At 39.3% G+C, this 20,012-nt stretch overlaps 1 long non-coding RNA gene across 2 annotated transcripts; it reads left to right on the forward strand.

Annotated features, from left to right (window-relative positions):
* The first annotated feature begins 3,991 nt into the window (after positions 1–3,991).
* LOC107833989 (uncharacterized) lies at positions 3,992–19,437 on the forward strand. 2 transcript variants are annotated; one of them, XR_001659754.1, is made up of 3 exons: positions 3,992–4,148; positions 10,797–10,885; positions 19,352–19,437. It is a non-coding gene; the product is annotated as an uncharacterized LOC107833989 (long non-coding RNA). The 2 variants fall into 2 exon arrangements; XR_001659755.1 differs by lacking the exon at positions 19,352–19,437 and adding an exon at positions 13,094–13,219.
* Positions 19,438–20,012: the final 575 nt, after the last annotated feature.

A 20,012-nucleotide genomic window follows, 5' to 3' on the forward strand; every position in this document is an offset into this window, starting at 1 on the left:
AATAATAATAATAATAATAATAATAATAATAATAATAATAATAATAATTTTGCACCAATAATTTTGCTAAAATTATTTGTATTGTTTTTTGTCAGGGTTATGATTACTAAAGTTTCCATTTAAAATAAATATAGTCGTTTGGGGAAAAGCACGGAATTGAGAAAAAGAAAAAAAAGAAAAGAACAGAAAACAAAAGAAAAGAAAGAACAAAAGAGTGCAGATGCGTGTTTCTTCAGAGGAACTGAAGGTATCAGAGGAGGTTTAGTGTCTGTCAGAGGGTTCGGGGCTCCTGGGGGCCCGGGAGCTGCGTGGGTTCTGCGTGGCTCCGCCGCGGCACTAAAGAGGAGCTGATGGCCCCAAACGGCCCAAATGGCTTGTTTTTAAAGGTTGGATCTCGTTTCCGCGGAGCATTAATTTGTCTTTAATTTGTCACTTTCGGGCCGCCCGCTAATTGCTTCCATGCTCAGGTCACGGATCACGGATCCATTATTGCTGCTCTGCGCCATTTTTCACTGAGAGGCGGCGAACCCGCAGCTTTAAACCCGCCGCCGTCAGCAAACACGGCTTTTCTAAATTAATTACTTCATTATTATTATTATTATTAGAATTATTCCTTTGTATTCCTTATTAAATATTTCGTGTCACTTCAGATTTAGGAACAAATACATAAATTAATTATTCATAAAAAAATATTTGCATAATTATATCAATAATAAAAAAAATCTGATATTATTATTAAAAGTATATCTATGTGTTAAATTGTTTTATAATTATTTAGATATTGAACAAATAATTATGTTGTCTATTTTGTTTGTTTCTTTTGGGAACTTATAAAGGTTTTATTAATAATGGTTGTTAATATTATAGCCTGAATATGAATGTGTGTTCTCAACTGTTTCTATTTATTATTACATGTGCTTAGTGTAGTTATGTATATATTATTTATATTCATCCATGTATTCCTAAAAGGCATGAATTCATTATTTCAGCAGGTGGAATCTGATCAGAACCTTTTAATATTCATCGGTATTCTGTTATTTGTGTTTCCTGGTTCAGTCATAACGGAGTCTTAATCAGCCAGTAACTGTGAGGCTGAGCTGACCCTTAAAGCCTCGAAGATTATTTTTTCCCAACTCCACAAAAATAAATGTGAAGTTTAAAAAAAAACAAAAAAAAAAACAGCCTGTCTTCAGGTTTCGTATTCCATGTCAACATTTCTGCTCAACTCAAATGATCAGCAGCGACTCCTGATGACTTCATGGCCTTTGAGTAAAAAGCCGTGCTCAGAGCCGGAGAGGTTCTGGGCGCTCGGCGTCCAGGACCCATCAGGGCGGCCGTGTTCCTGGGCAGACAGCAGCTCTCTGCGCCCGGCCTCCTGCTTCCAGCTCCAATCCGCAACACCAACGATTGTTTTCCTTTCAGTAAAAGCCCCCGCCGCTCGCTTTTCCACCCAGCAACAAGTTCTTACCTGAAATCAAATCCGCCTGCTTAACGAGGAGGAGGGGGCCATTGGGGGGGGGGGGGCACTTCTAAACGTCAGCACTCTGCACTATGTCATCCAGCTCAAGTATTTGACAGCTGGAATTATCTGTAAATACTTCATTAAAGTGTGTGTGAGCCCCACTCTGCCCCCCGTTTACTTCCCTCCATGGTCCACTTCTGGTAAGATCGACAAAATGATAACATAAACAAAAAGAAAAAGAAATTCAATTCTCATTTGGTGGAAGTGGGGGAGAGCAGGAGGTGGGGGGGGGCACGATCTACAAAACAGTGGAGGTCTCTGTGATGAAGTCTGGAGTGTGTGTTCAGTGTTTGGAGCTCAGGGTTTACTCAACTGAGCCAGACGCTGAGCCTCCGCAGGCTGATGGGAAGCAAAGAGGGACAAAAAAAAAAAAAAAGTGCTAAACTAGAAACCCAAACATCTCCAACTGTTGGTCCAGCAGGATTCACCGGCGAATCAAAAAAAAAAAAACCCTCTGAGAGCCTTCATCCTCCCTTGAACGGCGGCTTACCGCAGAGCCGCAACCGATGCGTCTGCGAAACCGCCGGGCGAAGCGTGAAGATGGAAAGCACCAATGAAGGTGTGTGTGTGTGTGTGTGTGTGTGTGCTTCCAGTTTGAGGTCAGAGGTCATCCTGCAGGTCCTACCTTGACGCTCGCTGGGTCACGTCTCGTCTCGTGTCCAGCTCCTCGTGTCCTGCCGCGGCCGCCCGCAGGAGATGATTCCGCTTCACACTTCCTGTCTGATTGGGCGGAGCCCTCCATTCAAAATACACGTCAATCATTTACTGTGGGGCAGCGCCGAGCAGACCCTCTGATTTCTCCAGGGGAAGTCAATGATTGAAAACACGAATTGAGGGACACCCATGATGGCAAGTATTTAGAGTGGCTGTGTGTGTGCGTGTGTGTGTGTGATACTGTTCAGCGACTGTCAGAGTGATAGTGATCTGGCCGGCTGTGTGGAGGGTGCAGGGTCAGAGGTCACCTCAGTGCTGTGATCTTGTGTTTGTTATTGCTTTGCTGCCCTTGGACGGGTTAACATAGCACACACTGCATCAGCTGCTCCACGCACTTCCTCTGTCTCACACACACACACACACACACAAACCCACACATACGCTACTCAGCCAATGGGTCTGTGAGAGGCGTCTGAGGGTCACTTCCACATGTGTTGATGGGTCAGAGTGAGTTAATCTAAACTGGTGAAATGTTATATCCCAGCGCAGGGTGGGCAGGAGCTGCCGGTTCATCGTGTTCAGACTGGAGTCACGACCAGCATGTTTGACACTTCACTGCTTCAGGATCGGATGCACAAAAATCCCGTCGCACTTAAAGGGGCAGTATTATGTGTTTACCAGGCACATTGTGCCATTTTAGATCACTGTCTTACCTTCAGTTGTAGTAAAAATGCTGTACATGTCAAATAGGACTTAAAAGAAATTTGACTTTGTAATTTAACATGTTGAAATTAAAGGATTTCTCAAACATGCATGAAAGAATCAAAGCAACACTCCAGGTATGTTTTTGATGAAGGAATAAAATTATAACGTGATGTAAAGATCAAGCCCTTTCCACCGTCCCATGGTTTTAAGAGAGGGGGTCGGCTGGAACCCACAGGTGTTTTATTCTGTGTGGAATCAGTGCAACACCACCAGACTGCTGCAGCAAAGCGAATTTCCAAGTCTTTTTTTGTGTGCGAGTGTGTGTGTGGTTTCAGGAATTGACCGTCTGACGGGACAACTCCCCCCCTGCATCAGTTTGTCAGAGATAACAGTGGGGATTATTTTTCTTAAAAATAAGAAGATGATGAGTTTAGCTATAAGTGGACCCCAAATACTTCCCCTCACCCCCATGAAACAGTCGGAGGTACTAATACCGAACCATAAAAATATATCAGAATTGTGACTTTAAATTTCAATCTGTTCTCACATTCTGCTCAGTCTAGGCTCTATCTGTTTTAATGTTATCAGAGAACAGAATAGTCAGGTCAATGGAAGCATAGATTCACACAAAGGTAAAATATAACAATAAAAAAAATATCAAATCGACTTGTGTGATGAATTAGAAATTTTACCAATACATTTGGTTATTTTTTTCCTAACTGTTTGGATACCAGGTACCTTTTACGATTGTATTTTTGGAAAAGGGCCTTGTGAAAGGAAAACCACCAATGCTTGGATGGTAAAATGAAATGTCTAACTATATTTTTGACAAAATTCACAGCAGTACAGTTCTTTAATACATATTAGCTGTAGTTATATTTGTTAAAACTGCCACTATGTTGACAGTATAATATGAGACATAATCTGTGAAAATATTGAGCTCCCTTCATGAGATACTATTGCCGACTGAAGAAATGCACAGCTCTCTACCAAAAACAGCCAAAAAGAACAACCTACTGTCATCAATGTAGCCATGCTAACTAGCCTTAGCATTCGCAGCAGCAAGAGCATTCAAAACGTCACAGTTTTAGTTGTCTTAGAGCTTGCAGATGACACTTTTCCCACCTCTTTTTTTTTTTTTTTTTTTACATATTACATTAAATAACAAAGACAGGAAAGCAAATCCTACCTGTGTGATCCCTGGGAGGAGGAGGATGGAGGTTCAGGTGGTGTTTCTGAGACTTCCACAGGAGGAGGAGGTGAAGTGGTAATTTTTGCTTTTGTTCTACTCTTTCTGGCGACTAGATTTAACTGTTTAGCCAATTGTGAGCGTCTTGGCTCGACGCTCAGGATGAGCTGGCAAATGTCACGGTAGATCAACCGGGTGACTTAGATCTTCCGTTCATGGGGGAAATAAAAATAAAAAAAAACTGTTAAACCGGCGACCCCGCCTCTACTACGCACGTGGTGAAAATTTCAGGCCTCAGAACTGCAGAAGGGTTAAAACTCCGGTTATTTATTTTTAGCTAGCTTAACTGCAAAGTCATATTTAGATAACAGAAAGAGCCCCAAGCCGCCAAATAAGCAAATGTAAACTGACCAATAACATTTAGTTTTATACCCTTTTTCCACCACAGTGTTGTTAATAGTAAAGGGGGTTAACTAATAATAATAATAATAATAATAATAATAATAATAATGATAATAATAATAATAATATCCAGCAACTAAAATTTAAAGGAACATTTACACACAGTTTTCAGCCGTACAGCTGCAGGTCCTACTGGTAGATCACAAATCGGGTCAGGTCTGTGGTGTTATCCAATCCTGTGGATTACTGATAGTTGATCCCGAATAGGAAAGCTACTTATAAGATATTACTCTTTTCTGTCCAAGTGTATTGACTTTAAGACTAATTCATGATGTGACCTTTAGTTAGACTTCACTACATTGTCAATAGAAAATGTTTTATGATTCTCTATTTGAAACTGCAAATGAAAAACAGAAAAATCTTAAAGTTTTAAATACCAAATTAATTGAGCTTACTGAACAGTTTGATAACTAAGATCAACAGGAATGTAAGTGTGATTGAATTGTCTTTTTTCTTTTTTTTTTTTTGGAGATGCCTTGACATTACAGTTTTTTGTGAATTGGCACTATTGATGTGAATTGAATTATCATGTTGGGTTTTTATATTTTCCATAAGGTCAAATAAAATAACCGGTATTTGTCTTTTTACTAATAAGGACTCCACCGGGAAACATGATAGCTCCACTGTTAAACAGTCAGCTTTCAGCAAGATGTTATTTAAGATTCAGCCCCTGATTAGCTGCTCGTTCTGACAGCACACACTCAGATCTTTCAGGATTTGCTTCACACAGACAGACTTCCAAATGTTTCTGTGATGCAGCCGCCACATGAATACAATCACAGCCACATCTGAGAGCCGTGCCGACTGCAGCAGCGCCAGAAGAGGTATGGTAGCGCAGACAGAGGACGGTTCTCTGTGCGTCACACACCTCCTCCGAGTGTGGCGGTCGCTGCCCACCCACCTCCTTAAAGTTCAGATTTCAAACACTCTAATCCCCTGTAACACAGAGGATGCCAGGGAAGGTGTGTGTGCTGGAAAAAAGCGGGCTGTATCCTCTTAATCAGCCGGTATTTATTGTCTGTGGAAAGTTAAAATCAACATGTTCAGGATTCCAAAGCGAGCCCTGCGGCCTCAAAACTGCTGTTCAAATAATCGCAGCACAGATACCAGATAAACATCATAAAAATTCTTCCTCCACCGCAGTCCTCCACTTCTCACCTGATGTTTCAGCTTGCTAAAATCCGGATCCAGGTTGTGACACTCTTCCACATCCTCAGTCAGAAAGTCTACATGTGTGCGTGTGCGTGTGTGTGTGTGTGTGTGTGTGGCGTTTCAGCAAATGCTTGAATGAAATGAAAACAAATGGGGATCTTAAGTGAGGTGAACATGACTGATGGAGCTCTGTGTGGGGAACAGAAGCATTAGTGTGTATGGTGAGTGGTCTGGTTTGGCACATGGGCTCTGTCTGTGTGTGTGTGCGTGTGTGCGTGTGTGTGTGTGTGTGTGTGTGTGTGTAGGAATGATGAAGCAGATGAGGAGAGGTGGGATGGAGTCAGTGAAGATCTGATGTTGCCAGAACCTGCCATGTGTCATCTATTAGCCGAGTTCAGTTACAATGATTTAGTTGCCAAAGCATCACATTAGCTCCACAGATCCAAAACATTCAGTGTGTGTGTGTGTGTGTGTGTGTGTGTGAGGGGAAAGCCAGATCCTTGTTCACATTAAGTGAAGTTCCAAAGTCATATCATGACATTGTTTATTTCTCACACTGCTGCTTGTCTTTTATTGCCCTGAGAATATCGAGTGCCATGGCAACACATACCAAATGGCTGGGTGAGACGTTTTGGGAATTCAGCAGGTATTAGAAGCAAAGTGCAGGGCAGCTGTAGTTTAGACGTTCTAGTAAAACTGATGGTAATTACACTGGAAAGGCAATGTTTTGCTTTTTTCTTTTATGTTTTTGCTTGGTTAATGTTGAGCTGCTAATGAAATCCAGTCAGGTGAAACTAAGTAAAAAAGTAAGAGTTTAATCAAAAACAACTTAATCAAAAAAAACATTTACAAACACTTCTTTGCATTATTTAGTTCTCTACAAACTTTAACTTTATAGACAACATAGATATAGCACTTATTACTTAAAGGTGCAGTATGTAACATTTGTAAAAATAAATATATATTTTTTACATATTTGCTGAAACTCCCCATGTGGTGACAGAAAGTTAGACAGGTAATCTGTGTAAAGGTCGATCTCCTCCAGCTCTTTGCTTAGCTGCTACTGCCATCTGTAGAAATGCACCACACAGCCAGGAGGAGGGGCTTAGCACTGTCAATCAATCTTATATACTTGCTGCTAAATGTGCTAATCGCAGAGAAACAACTTATTGCTAAAGGAAAACTGTTTATGCATCGGTGGCCATGCTAACTAGCCTTAGCATTTATGACAGGCTGTGCTAGCTGCAGAGTAGCACAGAGTAAGGGGGGAAGGAGAGAGGAGGGATGAGCATTGCCACATGGAAAGGTGATGGACAGCTCTAAGACCCGCCTCCTGGCTCTGATTGGTTGTTTCTAGTTAGCACTGGGAGAAGGCAGAGGAGCTCCATTTTTTTTCACATATTATCTGTCTCATATTTTTAAACAAATATGTAAGAAGATAGTTTTCTATAAAAGTTACATACTACAGCTTTACAGTGGGAGTAAGTATCATGTAAAATCAATGTTTTTGAACTTCATATCAGGTTGTAATGTTATTCCTTCATCAAAAACACACCTGCGGTGTTTGATTCTTTAGTTTATGTTTGGGAAATCCTTGGATCACCCCTGGCAACCATTCTGGGGTGCCTTAACTCTCTTTAATAGTGTAATGAATGATGTTCACTGAGAGCATTTCCTCAGGTTGGAGGTGAAACTCTCAGCTGAATCTGTCTGTAACCGTTCTCCACCACTTTATCTGGAGTCATCTTTGATCGTTTTATCTGGAGATTTTTTTTTTTTTTTTATCTTGCTGCTTAAACCAGTTAAGGTCAGTTTGGTCACACATGATGTTGAAAGTATGAATACACAAGCAGGGTAAGACCCCGTAGAGTGGGTTTCTTTGCTTCTCTTGGTCTCATTCTTAAGATGAACGAAGCACAAGTCCAGTGCTGCGAAGCAACGGCTGATTCTCTGATTTTTACTCATTAAATTGTCAATCTTATCTCTTTGTTTTCTCTCCTCTGGGGTAAAAGTTATGGATTGAAAGCTCCTGAAAAGCAGAGCGGCGCAACAGTTTGCTCTCGCAGAGCTCTGGCTATTTTCACAAAACTCCTCCCCCTCACGGAGCAGTCATCTCCCACTCAGCTCCTTCAGACTAGCCAGCAGAAATTAGCAACACCTGGTCTCATTATAGGAGCTACTTCTCAGTGAAACGCTGGTAAAAACGTTTGTTAAAGGGTTAATAGAGGAGCCATGTTGTGCTGACTTCCTGAAGGCAGCGCTTCAGGAAGAGGAGTTTTTAAAGAGACAGAGGCCCAATTTGAAGGCATTAATTTCCAAAGACTAATTTCTTTTAAGTCATATTTGTGATATAACACATTTTTATAACAACTGAAGGTAACTCAGTTACTTGACTGTATTATAAATCGGCACTATGTGGCTAGAAAATACATAATACCGCCTCTTTAAAGAACAAAGCTGTTGAAGATACAAGAAAAAGTGTGAAATATAAACGATTTTCAGTTTTAATTACAACTGAAGGTGACAGTTACTTGGCTGTGTCATAAAAAGGCACGATGAGGCTTGAAAATACAACAAAACCTTTGAAGATGCAAGAAAAAATGTATGAAATGCTTCAAGTTTGATCAAATTTAGAAATAAATTTGGTCATCCGTCAGAGGAAGGAGGGGAGCGCGAGGTGACAGAGCCAGGTAGAGTGGAAAAGGAGAGGTGAAGTGAGGGCCGACACTTTCCTCCGACTCCAGCCGGGCCTGTTTTATCTCAGAGGGAGGAGAGAAAGAGGAAGAGGGGTCTTCGAGGGGACAAGGCCAGGCTCGTCACTGCGGTGAGGAGAAGGGAGAAAGGAGAGGAAAGGAGAGGGGAGGATGGTAAGATGAATCTGCTGCAAGCCTGGGGGTCTGCCTGCCCATTCGTCTGCATGTCTGGGCTCTGTGGAAAGCCCTGCTCCAGGGGCTAACTGATTAGCTCTTAATTTGAGGGCTGTCTTGAGGGAACAGCCAATGTTTCTGCCTACCGTCTATAAACCCCGCAGCTCCCGGGAGGCTGTGGCTGCTGCAACAGGACCCCAAGCATGTCAACATGCACATAGAGACATGCGTGCTTATGAAATGATGGATAAGCAGATGAGGGGATTGTGAGCAGGAAGTGATTGTTTTAAACAGACGGCAGCAACACAAATCTTTCTGTCCTACTATCAAAATACAGACACTGTAGAGTTCAGCCAGGCTTTTATACTCAGGTTAACTGATTATAAAAAGCTTATTTCTATCTGCATTAGATCACATGACGGCATGAATTCAAAGGAATTACTTCCATAAAACAGCAAGTAATTTAATAACAATAACCTTTCAATTGAACCTAATATGATATTCAATAACAGTCTAATGTCTTACTATCTCTTTACATGGAATGTTTTACTTAAAAACAAAATCTGTATGAAGAGTTTCAGAATGAGAACACATCATATCAGTCCAAACATCTCTACTTCATTAGTAAGGTTAATTTCTTAACTATTTTTTTATTAAAACAGAGTTAAGCTTACATTTTGTTTTCCCCAGCCAGACAGCCAGCGAGGTGCCACGCGATAAAAATGTCTCTACCGATAAATATTTGAACATGCGCCTGTTTTATTTTCAGTTTCCATCGCTAATCACAGCGCATACAGACGCCGCATCTGCATAAATCCTATTAAATATCTCCACCTCCATGCAAACAGATGTCTAAGTAAAACCAACCTCATTTCTGAACACAACAAACAGTTGAATCCAACTCGGTTTTCGCTAAGCTCGTTAAGATGACAACTTTTTAATTCACGCTTAAGCTAAATTAGTAGAATCAAAAGCAAAATTAAATCAACAACTTAAACATGTTGCTCAAAACATTCTGGATGTTTTGGACAATATGAGCCCACCCTTGAATTTCCAAGGCACAAATGAAGGTTGGGGGTCATTCTGTGACCTCTGTGGTTCAAACCTTCACTCTGCTGCTCTGTCTTTGGGAACGGCATTCATTCTTTGTCATTTACTATTCATAGAAACTGAAAATGGCTTTTATCAATATCGTCATTTACTGATGAATTTCTAAGTAATTTCTTTTAGCGTGACAAAAGATTTTTCTTTCAATTAGCGGGTTTTTGCTAATGATCGTGTTACATGTGAATTTGGCTAATAGAGGTTTACAACACCATGCTGATCCACGGGGGATTGCAGTCTGATTACAATTATTCATGCTGTACACAATTGCTACAATAACACTATATGATTCTGAGAAATCGCTTCCGACTAATTATGTTATGAGCAGAGTTAAATTCTGTACATATAGTGAGATTTTATTCTCTCATCTCTGGAGGCTCTCCAGAAAATTTAGGCTGTAAACCAGGATGGATGTGGAAGAGATGCAAACAAACCTGATTAGCTAAGAACTCATTCCTGAAGTTTTTTTTTTTTTTTTTTTTCAGGAAATGTTTCAAACAAATGATAGAAACCAACTGCATGAAGAGGAAACAGAGACGAGGATATGACCAACAACACAGGAATCCATAAAGATAATGACTGACAGATTTTAGGTGAAGTTAACAGAAAGCAAAGCTAACTAAACACAGCAATGCAGTATTTGTCAAAAATGTCTTTTTTATTATTATTATTATTATTTTTCGAAAGGGAGTAAGCTACAGTTAACTCCTGGCTGTCTGAACTTTGGCCGTAATGAAAACCTCTGCTGCGTGACCGTGTCTGCAAAGAATGTTCACCGCTTCTCCTGATTATTTTATCATGTCCACAAATGTTAGAGTTGATTTTGACCAGAACTTCTTTCGATGGCCGCCACTCCTGAAACAAATAAACATATCGACGGTTCTCATCGCTGAAAATGTTGTGGCTGCTGGTTTTTGTACCGACCTCTTCTCACTCTGCCTGTCAGGACAACGAGCGCATTGACAACACAGCTTTCATTTAAGCTAAACCATTAAGCAAAGAAGTCAGGTACAATTGCACCATCCTGCTTGATGAAAATAGTTAGAGCTTCTGAATGTAAGATTACAGATCTTTAGATTATTTGCAGGAAAAGTATTTGCCTCCTTAAGAAATTATGTTTTTTTTTCTTTCTTTGTTTCAGATCATTCTGTAGAAAGACAACCTGAGGGAATGTGACTGACCACCGGCCACAGATAAGTTTGTCGCTTTTCTCCCAAGAATCATAAAATTGTGCGGATTCAGACTGAAATTAGATTATGCTTCTGTGATCAAGCATGCTATTAATAATGTAAAATCCTCTAATCTGATTGAATTAAAATAATTCTGCATAGAGGAGTGGGTCAAAAATAATCTACAACTAGGTACAAGACTCACTGCCAGTTATCACAGACCTTTGATATCAATTATTATCGCCAAGGTCGGCGGAACCAGGTAATAGGTTTTCAGGGGCAATTCTTTTTTTTACACAGGGCAGGTTGGGTTGACGAGATTTTTTATTTATTTTTTTTTTTTGCCTAATAAATACAATCCTGATTTGAAAACAGCATATTTTATCTTCCTGAAATTAAAATTAGCTGGATTATCTGAAACATTTACATGATTAAATCCATAAGGGGACAAACAGTGTGTTCTAACTAAATATGGCTGCTGAAGAAACTGTTGTGCAATCAGTGCAGAATGCTATTAGCATCTCATGTCAGGTTAGCTTATGTTTTAATGTTATGCACAATATTGCGGCTGTAATTAGAGCTATATACAGTATTTATTGCTGGCAGCTTTAAGCAAAGAGGCTGATATTTATCCAGTGATTATGGGCACTAAAGCTCAGCCCTGCTTTGTTTTCCCTGTGTTGTTTGGCCATTGCCATGACACTGTGTGGGTCTCCACAGTCAACAAGCAGCCAGCAATCTCCCATTAGATCAGATGCTATTAGGGCAGAGAGGAGTCACTGAGCAAACAGTCACTCTGCCTTTAACGGCGAGTTATCTAATCTTGTAAACTGGGATGAGCTGGACTTTGGAGTTCACAGACAGGAAGGCCAGTCTGTTCGTCAGCATTGTTTAGAAGGAAATGCCACTCAAGATGTGACGGGTCTCCATTGGTCCATGGCGCTTTACGAGGGGTTGGGGGAGATCAGATAAGAGGTCTGCGTGGTTCTTTGCTGTGGACCTGATAACATCTGATGCTGATGACTGGAGATGGAGCCTCGTCTCGATGTGTTCAGCCTCAGGTTGCGTTAAAGGCCTTGAGGAGCCGTGACCAAACAGATGAGATGCTATATGGGATTAAATGGTTGGCTTTGTCGATTTTTCCCTTCCCGTCTAAAAGCACGTTCCGTTTTTGCCCATCTTCACTCACTGTATGGATAAATGGATCGTCAATTTACAATTTGCTTTCTAGCTGAGAGAGCAAGTTAATATGCATGGAGCAATTATCAATCCAAAGTGATTCACATGATAGAAACATAAAACATAAAGATGTAATTAATGATGTTTTAGTTGTTAATGAAAAGGTCATTTTAAAAAGGGGGGAACATTTAGCTGTCATTTAAAAGAACTCAGTATTGCAGCATTTTTGCAGTTTTCTGGAAGTTTGTTCCAGATTTGTGGTGCATAGAAGCTGCTGTTTCTCCTCGTTTTGGTTCTGGTTCTGGATGCAGAACAAGAACCAGAAGACCTGAAGGGTCTGGAAGGTTGATACAACAACAGCAGATCTTTAATGTCTCGTGGTGCTAAGCCGTTCAGTGATTTATAAACTAGCAACAGTATTTTGCAGTATATTCTCAGAGCTGCAGTGAAGGACTCTAGAACTGAGTGATGATCTCTGTCCTCCTGGTTTTAGTCAGAACGTGAACTGCAGATGTTTTTCTCTAGCGAGCCTGTTGGAGCAATTTGGGGGTCAAGTGAAGATAAACGGTAGATATTATCACTGGAATTATTGTAATATGCTCTGTTTAACTTTATACCTTATGAATATTGGCTTAAAAAACCCCTTAAATTATAAAACAATTATTATTATTCTGGTTGAGTTTGTACATTTGTAACGATGCAATTTGTTGTTACCCTTTTATTATTTTTGTTATTTTACTAAAGTATCAGAATCAGTGAGTACATTTATCTTTTGTCTGACTGATTATATCATTTCCACGAGTTAAATTTGACTTTAATGATCTGACAGAAACCCAAATACTTAATGCCTCTCCTCATTGAAATAATCTGGAACTAGTATTTTTTTTCACCAATATTAAGGAATTACTGACTTAAAACAAGCTGCTGTGTCTTGCCGAAAGCATACTTGTAAGTTAGTTTTGTCTCATTTCAAGTGTACTGAGATAACTAGACAAAAAACAACACCCGGTAAGATTTTGTGTTTTTACAGTGTATAGATAATGGATGGACTGGATTGAATTTCTTTTTAAATCGTTTTGTCAAAATCTAGAAATCTGTAAAGAAAAGGAACAGATGTAATTTCCCACATTGACAGCACAGTCTGAGAAAACAACCTTCTGTCAGGAGAAAATATCAAATATTTATAATTTGGCCCTTGAGACTTTATGTGAATGTGAGAAGGTGAGTTTTCTCCACCATGTGACTGGCACATCAGACAGGTAAAGTGTCCCCATTGTGGACCTCAAACCGGTGTTTGAAGACAGTCCCCCAACACACTGATATGTGTATAAATAACATCATTCAAAGACCAACAAACAATATTCCCTTTCATATTTTAAGTGACACGAGCAAATGATTTCCTGATTTATGAATTGCAGACAGTTTAATTCCGACTGTTGTTTTATTGAAAGAAGCGGAGGTGATATTTAACTCAGTGAAGGTCAAGGACCAATAAAACCAGAATAAAACAGGCTTTGAAAACAAGAGATTTTATTGAATGAAATTCTTCCTGAGAGTAAAAATATTCACACTGACAGTAAAGAAATGTTTTCCTGACTGGGTGGGCTGAACTTCAGCACCAGATCCTCCAACAAACAATTAAAGAAAACTGATTTTTTTATGACATGCTTAGAGGAGATACAGTGACAGTAGCTCCAAACTGTGATGATGAACACACTGGAATCTGATTGTTTGAACTGTTGCTGTTCTGAAGATGTCTGTGTGTGTGTGCGCGCGCGTGTGTGTCTGTGACTGCTGTTTATAGGTGTTAGGGTAGTGGTGTATTTTTATTTTTTCAGTTTTATGAAAATCAGTCAACTGAAGATAAAACTTTGTAGAACAGATTGACAAAAATGTGTGAAGGTCTCTTCCGCATTAAGCTCTTGTTCACCACGTAGGTAACAGTGGCGCCCCCAGCAGGAGGGCCCCCTCCAAAATCATTCAGTTAATAAAAATTAATCTTCTTCAATCGAGGAACAAAATTAAAACCCAATAATTAAATAAATAAATATGTGTTAAAAAAAAACACATTTTAATTTATTGTTTGTTTATTCATTTTTAGAGCATAATAGACATCACAGGATAAGCGCAAAACAATGGCTTATGTATTGACTGAATTTTGTGAATGGATCACCTACAACCCTGTTTCAGAAAAAAAGGAATTAAATGAAAATTTTAATAGATATTATAAAAATTTTACTTGTCTTCCTGAGCTGGTCTGGTCACGACAGTGAACGTTTTCTGTCCTGCAGTTCTTCCACTTGTTTTATTTGTAAGCAATACAAACAATGAAAGCATTCAGTACCAGTGAATTTTTTTTGAAGGTACATCAATACATTAAGATTCAGTGACAGAAACACAAAATTTATTACAAATGCTGACGAATTAGAAAATAAGCTTTATTGGCCAAGATAGATGCACAAAAAGAAACTTGACTTCAGTTCTCAGGACATAAAGTAAAAAAAAAAAAAAATCAACAAACTTAAGAAATAGAACAAGATAAATGGAGCAATGTATATATGTATTTGCAGACAATTTGATGTTGTTACTGATGTAAACATGATTTAAGTGCGTTTTCTATTATTTATTTATTTATTTATTTTGCAAAGATTCATAACAAATCTATGAATATGACAATAAAACTAGGCCATGGGTGCCCAAACTTTTTGAGTGCAAGATCTACTTTTTCTCTCACCAGCCGCCTGAGATCTACCTCATGACACAAAGACATAAAAATTGCAAATTAAACTCTATTGACTTATTTTATATACAAATATACATCAGTTATAGCAGAAATAATAAAGTGACAGAAAAACTAATCCAGTTTTTTCCTCAGTGAGATTCTGACACTGGGAGCAGGTTACTGGTTTCTCAGTCAGAAGCTGGTTCCAAACCTGACGCCAGCAGGTGTCAGTCAGTTATGGTGGATCTGAAATTTGGTTTGATGACCTCAGTATGAGAAACTACAGACTGATAGGAGGAACCAAAGAGCCCAGTAAATGTAAAGGCAAATCTTCTGAAGTCGGGATATAAATAATTAAATTTCACATAATTATCATGGTAGAATTTGTTAAAACTTAATGAAATATATTTGTCCTTTGATGTTTGTTGTGATGTATACTCACAAAGAACGAGGTAATTAGTCCAAGTTTTGTCGTTTATTGAACATTCAGAAACTACAGTGGGTCTAATGAGCCACAGCAAAGGTAAACAAAGGTAAAACAACCCGAACAGACAATCAACTCAAAACCACTCCTACCTTTTTTACTGTCTCTTTGTCGTTTAGCACACCCGTTGCCGTGGCAACCGCCTGCGCCCCGCAAGCCGTTAATGGACCCGAAACGCACTGAATTGCGCAACACCTTGTTGAAACAATAATTACTGAGATTATTAATTTGAACAGGTTTCGTTGACTTTTTATAATTATTCTTTTTATATATTGACTTTTTATATATTATTCTTTTTTAATGAAGCTACAAACATTTAGGATCTTAGTGAATATTTTTGATAAGCCAATCAGAAGAGGAAGTGCTGGTCTCAGCCTGGCGGCGTTCAGTTTGTCATCTGCCGAGATCGACTCAAAACCTTTCCGCGATCGACGTATTGGGCACCCCTGAACTAGGCCATCAAAATTAGACATGGCTGTGAGACGCACTGCTGTTAATCTTATGATTATTCATATGCCTGGTAGATTTAGATCTAAAATTATTTCAATTTGACCAACAAGTATTTTTTTGATTCAACAAAATGAGGCGCATCTTAAAAGATCATGAGACAATGCAAAAGGAAAAATACATTTCTAAAAAAAAGTGTCTATGTGCTTTCATTTAAATTTTATTAAATAATTACATGAGGTTCTACATTTAAGTAAATTCTCAAGGACCAACTAAACACATTTCTGTTGATTCTGCTGAAATTCTGCATGTCAGCCCAAACCAGCCGATACCGACCAGACCGCAGGTCACACAAGCTGCATTTCTGTGGCAAATGTCCACAAAGCTTTGTCAATATTCCACTAATGTTAATTACACACAATTTCTCAATTGTGGTGTTTCCATTAAATAAGAAATGGACATGTGAATAAGTTTATTCACATGATGAGTCATTAAGGAACATGCCTACTACTTCCTGTCTTCTGGTTCTTTGTGGCAACATTCGGTTGTTGATCTTGTCAATTATGATGCAAAAACAATGTTTCCATTGCAATTTTGTGAAATAAACCTCCTCACTCACTTGGCAAAACCTTTTTATCAAAAAACAAGTTTTTTTTCAGAATTGCTGTGTTTCCATTAAGCAAATTTATTTTAGAAATGTCAAATTGTGCAATTATATGGTCAATGGAAATGCAGCCTATGTTATGGACACACTAAGTCAGGTTTCTAAGCTCAGTGTTTTTCTTGCTGAACAGACAGTAGCTGCATTTCCATTGACCATATAATTGAGCAATTTATTTATTTTTTATTTCGAACAGACAGAAAAGACAATCAAAAAAGAAAAAATCCCAAAATAAAATAGAATGAAACAAACTTAAGAAATAAAAGGGAAAACAAATTATTTTGCCCGAGTGTCATGCAAATTTTATATTTTCTGTTCGAAAAGGAGCAGGTAGAAGATACAATATTTTATAATGTCCTGCCCCTTTCATACTTATCAATTTATAATCAATTAACTGTCAGAACATCAAAAAGAGACAACTTGTTTCCACTTTACATTATATTTAAATATGTACAATTATTTAAACACTATTTATATAATCAATAGCATTTATGGACTATAAAACAGTCATCTTATATGACATATTTTGAAATAAACTCCATTTTAATCAGTTTTTTAAGCTGGTTTATATTTGTACTTGTTTTGAACTCATCATTCAATCCATTCCAGACATTTACTCCACGCACCGATAAACAAAAACTCTTCCTTAAATTTGACATTTCAAAAATAAATTTGCTTAATGAAAACAAGCCAATTTTGAAAAAACTCTTGTTTTTGAATAAAAAAAATGTTTGCTCTAGGATGAGGTGATTCTTTTGGCTGTATCAAAATTGGTTTATTTCACAAAACTACAATGGACACACATTTTTGCATCACACGAGTCACATGATGACGATCAACAGCGAGATTTTGCTACTGGCAAAAACCACAAAGAAGAAGACAGGAAGTAGTTTGAGGATCATGTTTCTAAGTGACCTATGTGTACAAATTTATTCAAACTGATTTTAATTCTGTTTCTTATTTAATGATTGTGAAACTGTGGGGTTTTTTTTTTACATTAGAGGAATACTGACAAACTTTTGTTTTGCTTGTTTTGTAATAGAAATGACAGTGAAAGGTTTTCCCAAAGAGTGTTTTCTGTGTTTTGCTCATTGGTGTGCTCATCTTTGTCCTTCCCCCTCCCTCCATTTCCCTCAAAGCTGAGTTCCAGAGTCCAGGCTGAGGAGTCGGAGACGGCAGCCTGGCCCAGCCTGCCCAGCGTCAGGCTAAGTGCCTCTGACAGCCCACCACACAGTTATTAACTGTGATCCCCCTCTACCGGGCCTGAAAAAGGGTCCACCAGAGGGCTCGGCTCCAAACACAAAGACCGCTTTCACCTTTGCATACCTTCCTGACCCCTCAGCACTCACTAATACATATTTACATGATTTCATATATGAATCACACACTTTTAGCTGCCCTGCTAACATTTCCTCTCCCTGCCGGGAAGAATTTGATGCTTTCATAAGAACATCTGTGAAGGTGTTGCCGTCACGAAGTGTGTGCACACACCACTGCTGCTCATACCTTCAGTCTCCGTGTCCCCTTATGGAATGTCGTCCCCATTGCTCGTGGCTTTTATCCATATAGGTGGTCTGCTGTGCTGTTTGTCCCGCGCTCGGCCTCCTGCGTCCCCATCCTCCTCACAGGATGTGGGCGACCGGGGAGCCATCAAACAACAACACAACATGGGTCATTAGAAGGCAAAATTGGGAGAGAAATAAATAAATGCTGGAGCAGAAAGGGGGAGGACGGATGAGGGAGAGAGAGTGAGATCCATAATGACAACTGACTAAGTTTAGCCACAGAAAGGCTCTGAGATAAACAGCAGCTCGTCCCGGCTAACCGGAGGACTGCGAGTCGCTGCGACGAAAACCCCCAAAACCTGTTTTTTTTTTTTTTTTTTGCCCATAATGACAGTACCGCCATTCAGTTGTTGAATATTTGAGGCCGTTCCCTTTGAGGTGACTGGCTTTAATATAGAAAGAGGACAGACACAGCGGAGCGGCGGACGTCCCCAGCAATGTTCAAAGCTGCGGCGGGACAATGATACGGCTGACATGCATTATTCCCTACAAAAGCTGCCCTTTGTTTGCTTTATGCCCAGATCCCACAAATTGTAAGCTTCGTCCATCAGCGTGTTTTATTTCAGTCACAATCTGTCCTCGTTTTTTTTTCCTGTCCTTTACTGACCTTGGCATTTATTGATGTGACAAACACACTGAAAACCCCGTTTCGGTTCCTCTTTGCGGAAGCCTAGCTGTGACCTGTTAGAACAGCTGGAAGGATAAAAACTCCAGTAAGGTCAGACCAGTCTGGGAACAGCTCTCTGCCTCTCAGGCCTCATTCTAAGGGCTCAGATTATCCTCAACTATCACTGTAGTGAACTGTTTCAGGTTTCGGCCACTGGAGGACAAACTGGCCACATTTCCTAAAGTTCTTCTCCTACTGTTCTCCAACTTCGTTTTTTTTTTCTTTTGCTGTTATTTCAAACGTTAACTTTTGTTTTTTCCTGGTGTTGTGTTTGGCTGTGGTTCCCTCCAGGAGGAGGACATCAGTGGAGCTAATGCTGCCATCAACTAACCCTTCTCCCTCTCCTGCTGTTATTTTTATTTATTTGGTAGGAACAATGCATATCAACTGACATTTCTGGATTAGCTAAATAGCCAATGGTTATTTTTCAGCTGTTGTCCCTGAACATTGTCTTTTGTGTCTAGTTATTGTTTGTTACTCTAGTTTAGTTTAGTTATTCTTTAATGTTGTATTAATTTCCTAGTCCCCAATATACTCTCCCTCGCCCCCTGTGTCACTTTTTCTCTCTCTCCCTTCACACCTGCAACCCGTTAGCTCATCAGTCAGGTCATCTGTCCTACATTCACTCTCCCACCTTATACACACTTCCTCTGCTGTCACTCCTGGTTGGATCCTCCTTTAAATCCCATCACTTCCCACTTTCATCCTGCTGGCTTTTTATTCCCAGTTCCTGTTTGTTTGTTTTTGTTGCTCTCTGGCTCCCTGCCTTCCCTGTGAATTTTTGTATTTTTAGATCCTTCAGTTTGAATTAAAACTGCAAAAAGAACTCCACATCTTCGCCTGTTGCTTTGGGTCCTTCAACCAATCTACACATCTTTCTCAAAACAGGTTAAAAACTATAGAAAACATGATGTTTTTTTCCCCATGTGAAATAATCTACCAGTGGAACTAGTACATTTTACTAATGTTCAAGAATTATTGACATAAAATGAATTCATATATCTTGCTGGTAAGTTACAAGAAAGCTTTGCCCTATTTTAGCATATTAAGATATTTATACTACAGCCAGATGAAAATACTTGATAGAATGTAGCATTTTTTCCAGTGTACACCAGCTGCACCATCACTTCGGTTTGTGTGCGGTATAGTGCTCCTTTGCTTGACTTTCTTCAAAATGTTTATTTCCCTGCCCATCACCACAGCCTTCTTGCAAGTGAAAAATGCAGGAAAAAATGTAAAAAGAGAAATCAAAGAACTGTCAATCCAGGAACTTTGCCTTTTGGCTCAGCTCCTTCTTTGCCAGAACAGATTGAAGCATCATCCTCATTGCTGCCACTGATGAAGAGGAAACTGTCTACAGTGGCTGAAACTTGTGAATAATTGTCACTACAGAATGTTGAACGTCAGGCTGCTGTAGCCTTTCCCAAATATATTACATTATATTTCATTCAGTGTGACTTTTC

Source organism: Poecilia formosa, unplaced genomic scaffold (assembly GCF_000485575.1).
Source record: "Poecilia formosa unplaced genomic scaffold, Poecilia_formosa-5.1.2 Scaffold494, whole genome shotgun sequence".
NCBI lineage: Eukaryota > Metazoa > Chordata > Actinopteri > Cyprinodontiformes > Poeciliidae > Poecilia > Poecilia formosa.